Raw genomic sequence first — 6,000 nt, 5'->3', positions numbered from 1 at the left:
GAAGTTTGCCACGTATTGTCTTGGTACATGAGAATACCCCCAGTATTTGATTGACGGAATCAAAGGAGTATCTGAAGAGACAACCACTGCGTTCACAATCTATACACAAAATGAAAACAAGGTATTTTGAAGATGGCAGCTATTAATGTAAATGACTCAGTTACAAAAAGTAAATTTGATAACTTATATGGTTGTCGAACCTTATTGATGGTGAAACGCAACAGATACATTATGATAGCAGAAAGGTCTGTGTTGTTGCTGGTTATGGTGATGCTGGCAAGGATGTGCTGGCGTCATTGCAAAGTTTTGGTGGTCGTGTTATTGTCACTGAAATCGACCCACCACGTATTCCTCGTTGTTCCATTGCTGGTTTTGAAGTAACCACTATGGAAGAAGTCTGTTCAAAGGGACAAATATAGGTAACAACAACAGGTTGCAAAGGTATTATAACTGGTGAACACTCTCAAATATGCCAGATGATGCTATTGTATGTAATATCATTTTGATTGTGATTGACGTGACTTGGTTGGAAAATGCTGTTGATAAAGTTATCATACGTAATTATTTCTCAGTGATCAGCACCTTATAGTGAAGGCAGGAAAAATACAAGCATTTTGCAAAATGGAACACGTTACATGTTTGGCAATATTCTCTACACAGAGTAGCTGAAGAAGCAAACAATTTCCCGAAATTGATTTTTATTTCTGAACGTAAAAAGATTTTTAATGCCATCTTGTGTATTGAAATTCAAAGAAATGGGCAGGATACCAATGCCCCTCAACCAATACTAACTAGGTAAGTATGGTTATCGGCAGCCATATACTATTGTGAAAATTATCAATTGATTAAATCTGTTGTGATGGGGTTTGATAAAGAAGATGCCGTAGCAATTGAAAATGTACAAAACTTTTAAATGATAATAATTTGGAACTAAACTTGACATTTATCAAAAGCAAATTATGGAAATTAGCAAAATACATAATTACATTGGAAACATCTGGATTATCGTTGGCTGACGCAATTAATATTATTGCTCAAGTACAAAATGAAATCGGAACAGACAACAGTAGTATCGGAAAATCTATTAAAAACTGTAAGTTGTAATTGAAAAATACGGGATTTAAACAATGAAACATATTTCAAATATTTTGAAAGGAAAAGCAACATCTCGAAATAGTACAATATCTGAAGAACTAACTGCTGATGATATGGCTCATATGAAGTTTGCACCTATGACGTCAGTTGACGTGGAACAGTTTCTCGAGATACAAAACAATACTGGCCGATAACCGTCGAAGATTTCTGTTTGACAATATTAAGCAGCACTTGATTATACAATGCTATGAAACAAAGTAAAAGTATAACGAATATACCTATCTAAATAGCATACCTATTAAATTTTATTTTTGGAGTAAAAGAAGATGGACAGAAGATAATTGAATACTAATTAATTAAGGTTGTATTGTATTTAAATATTTTATTAGATTTTCATAATGTGTTTTTTATAAGTTTTAAATTCAAAATTTTGTTTTTATTGAATATAAACCCATTTTTAAAGATGTTTAGGGCATTTTTTTAGTACATTTTTTGATGTTAAAGCATTTTTTTAAGGCATTAAATCGTATTTTTTTAAGGCATTTTTCTCTTTTTTTAGAGCATTTAAATCCGTTCCCTAGTAATGATAAATAATAATTAATCCTATTGGAGAATATGTCATTTAAAATGATATATTTTAAACAGGACAGAATGTAATTAGTAGCAGTACTCATTAGTGTAGGTATAATCAAAAATGAAATATTATGTATTTTACAATGTATATCAGTGTTTCACTATTTTTCAAGGGTGTGGTGTTGTGAAAATTTCAACTTTTTTTTTTATTTAGACTTATAGAAATAATAATAATAATAAAAAAAATGGCAAACATACAATTCAATTGTCATACAAATAAAAATTATTGATTAAAAATAGAGGGGTCAATTTTTGCAACTTTTAGCGAATTTATTGAAAATAAATACTATTTATCACTATTTTATATAAATTTTAATAAACTATAAGGTAAAAATACAAAAATATTTGTTACTGTATATACCTAATAACAACTTTTAGTTAGATTTTAGATTCACGTTGGTAAAAAAGTAAATTTTTTTATTAAAAAATAAAAACAATAAGTTTTATCTATTATATTATCTAAATAGAAGTTAAATTATCTTTATCTAATCTAGATAAATGTAAAATATATTTATCTTTATCTGTATCTAGATAAATTTATCTAAAATTATCTGTATCTTATCTAGATGACATTTTCATTATCTTTTCTCAACACTGGACTGGTGTACCTATTGATGTGTTACAGTCAAAGATGGGCAAGATACCCAAAAATCAGTATCATGTCTAGTAATTCCACATTTTTTCTTACAGTAGGTATATTTATTTTTATTTGAAAAAAATATAAGCTGACTAATGTTATGGTATATGTTAATCCAAATAGAAACATAAAATACACATCGTATTTATATAATTAAAATTAATTAAAAAATATACATAAAATCAATTTTCAGTTTTATTAGCTGAAAGTGACTGGTGCATGATGTATTAAAAAAAAAATTATATATTTATATAATTCTTATAAAAATTGCAATACAAAATTTTGCCTACGCCTTCACTTTTTGTTATATGCACATTATTACGTCTTATGTTGGTATTTAGATTTAGATATTTAATATCTATACTCACACGTTATTCTGACCAATGTAGGTACTAAAAATCGTAGCTTAAAGTGCGCTTTCATTATTTTTAAATTTATACGTTAATTATAACTATTGTTTGATCGGTCTGTAAATTAAAAATTTTAAACACTAAAAGTATCTATGTAACATATTTTATTAAAATTCAATAAACCGATAAAACGTGTGAACTTTGTCTATCCAAATTATAAATGTGTAACAGTTTTTGGATGCAACCTGCAGTATAAAAATTACATACACTGATACACAGTGGTAGGCGATACATAGATAGCACCTTAAAAAGTATACGTTGGTACCTTCTCTTTTAACTGCAACAAAATGATTTGTTTAGTTGGTGTACCTCCCACAGTGTAGGAACAACATTCTAAACTATATAATTGAGAGTCTGAAGCCCATTAATTCTCAAGGTTACTGGTTAGGTAGTATGCATATGTATCAAATAAAATATATTTTTAACAGCGGGTATAACGATAATGAGTTGTTACTTTTGAATATAATGGCTATTTATATAAACAATAAAATTCAATTATGTTAACGACTATAATATATTATGCACTTAAAATACATTACCGTAAATTTTGAGGCTAACCGTCAACCGAGTTTCTGTTATATATTTTATATTTTATACATCATGTGTAATATAACTACGGGTATAACTACAAAATTAAACATTTAGTTTAAAAAATGTGTTTTTTAAATTGTTTACATTAAGTTGTATAAAAGGGTAATTTACTCAAAAATTAATGCTAACAGCATAAGATTGGGCCTTCTGAACTCGTTAATTATTGAATTTCCGCGGATATGTGTTGTGTTATGCAATGTGCGTCAATCAGAGTAAGAGAAATTAAATACCTATTGAGCTGACCTCTTGATAATCAAAACATGTCAATTTTCAATAGTAAATAACTAAATTATCAATATAAACAACGTGTTCCGATTGTCGCAATTGTGTAAAGTTAACTTATTTATTGTTGTGGACTGTAACGCCTTTTTTATTTTTTTGGTTCTCGGATAGGAGTAATTAGGATTAAATAATAGTAGTGAACGCACTTTACTTACACTAAAAATCTCGCTTTATTGAAATTTGGCGAGACGGTGCCGATTACATTGATTGTACGCGACTGACTCAAAGTCACACAATATAATTTTAGTCCGTGATAATAATAATAATAATAATAATAATGTTATCGGGATCGGGCCACATTTCGCCTTTATCAAGACCGAACGAAACCGACACAAATACAAAATAATAATATAAAATAATATCATGCGTCAACATTTATAAAATATTAACTTAATAGTCAAATATTTTCTGATTATTGTTTAGTTCATTTTAATGAAACATTAAAAAATTGTTATAAAGTGCATTGTCGAATAAAACATGTATGTATATTCAATAATATTTTTTTCGTCATCACTATTAGTAGCGTTTTTTTAGGTATGACAGTGGTCGATCACTATCAAATAAATATTTCAGTTTAAAAAATATTAAAATATAAATTAATGTATGTTATGGCAGGGTAGTCCCCTATATTAAGAGTTTTAATAATTTTAACTGACCTATGGCAGTTCATTATATAGGCTTATAGTTCTTTTAAAATATGGAAACTGATAGTTTACCTGTTATTAAACCATTTTTTTATTATTATTACATATACTTGTTTTTTAATATTCACTCACTAAATACTAAATGTAAAATATACAGTGTACAATGTTTATATATATATATATATAACGGTGTTTTTTATTTTTATCCACAACAAACCATCTGCTCTACCAAAAATAACAAAGACGGTCAACTCTGGACCCTCGTGTATACATTTATTTATTTTAGAAGGAGAGTGAATGAGAGAAAGAATCTGCGCATAAACGTTTGTAATGTTTGTATATAAATTATCCCATACCGTAAACTGCGCCTTTACAATAGATTGTTCTGTGGTGTAACTAAACTAGCAGCTTGAGTGGTGAGCGCTGCGATCGAGTTCTCCATCGTGTGGAATCGGTCGGTTGACGTATCGGTCATGTTGACGGCATAAAAATCGAAAATGGTGCTGGCCTCCATGGCCCGATTGGTGTAAACTGTAAAACATACAATTTGATTTAAGCCATTGATTAAACATATGTATGTTTAATCAATGTTTAAGCATTAAAAATATCATATCTACTTATTCTAATTCTATACAATATACGTAATTACAATTTTTTTTTCGTCAAAAATATCATATTATTATTAGTAGCTGGTTTTGATGAGTATAATTAAAAATAAAATGATTAATGTTTATAGATAATATGAACAGTTAATAAAGGTACTAAATTTAATTGTTGAGTAAGTTTCGTATATTATAAATATAATAACTTGTGGTAAGTTTTGCATATTGGCTTATATAATTTTATTATTAATTCCTTTAAGGTTTTATTGTGAAAAATTTATTGCATGAAAAGTATCATCATATTCACTATCTCGACATGAATTACTTGGTAATAGTGCATGTAAACAGAGGATTTTATAAAGATGTAGTGTGAAATGTACATAGAGAAATTATTTTGAGAGAATAGAGAAAATCATGAAATGGAAGCAGTACCTTTTATTTTAAAAAGATGCTGAACACATATTTTTTGTATTTGTCTTAGTCATAGGTACATAATTGTTCAAAGTACAATGTCTAGAAGATTGGCTAATATTTTTCTCCTTTTCAATGACTAAAAAGTACTAAAGTAGCAGCTCAACCCAAAATACCTGGTAATCTTATTAAATATGCAAATGATTTGGTAGATCCTCACTACAGTCATCTTTTTAGAATGGCTAACAATTGAGCTATATTTAAAGATTTTGTTATGGGTAGTCCTGCAGATGCTGGATTCATAATTGTATTTATTTCATTATCATTAGAAAAGTAATTTAATTTAAAGGTTTGTTAAAAACATAAATTTAAGATGTAAACCTATTCCTTTTAAACATAAATCTTAATTTTAGCATTTTAACGTCTGTTCAAGAAATACATATAGATGCCACATTTAAAAGTTGCCCACTTACTTTATCAACAAAACAATTGTTCATTATTAATGCCATGTACATTAACCAGATAAATTTGTTTAAACATTAATAAACATAACGTTATATTGTATTCGGTTATACTAACTTTTTGTAAACTATGTAACTATTTTATTTATTTTAACAGGTATTCTCAGTGGCATATATGTTGAATCTTGATGATATGTAAAACTGAAATGGCCTACAGGAGTGTGTTTGATCATA

The 6,000-nt window shown here is 28.0% G+C and overlaps 2 pseudogenes; both read left to right on the top strand.

Moving 5' to 3' along the window:
- Window positions 1-114: 114 nt before the first annotated feature.
- On the top strand, window positions 115-1,289 carry LOC112604088 (annotated as a pseudogene).
- Window positions 1,290-3,562: 2,273 nt separating this feature from the next.
- Window positions 3,563-5,642, top strand: LOC112604087 (annotated as a pseudogene).
- Window positions 5,643-6,000: the final 358 nt, after the last annotated feature.

The sequence above is a fragment of the Melanaphis sacchari genome, unplaced genomic scaffold (assembly GCF_002803265.2).
Source record: "Melanaphis sacchari strain LSU unplaced genomic scaffold, SCAv2.0 Contig119_pilon_pilon, whole genome shotgun sequence".
Classification (NCBI taxonomy): Eukaryota; Metazoa; Arthropoda; class Insecta; order Hemiptera; family Aphididae; genus Melanaphis; species Melanaphis sacchari.
Note: the sequence above shows the minus strand (reverse complement) of the source record. Positions and strands in the feature narration are given on the sequence as shown.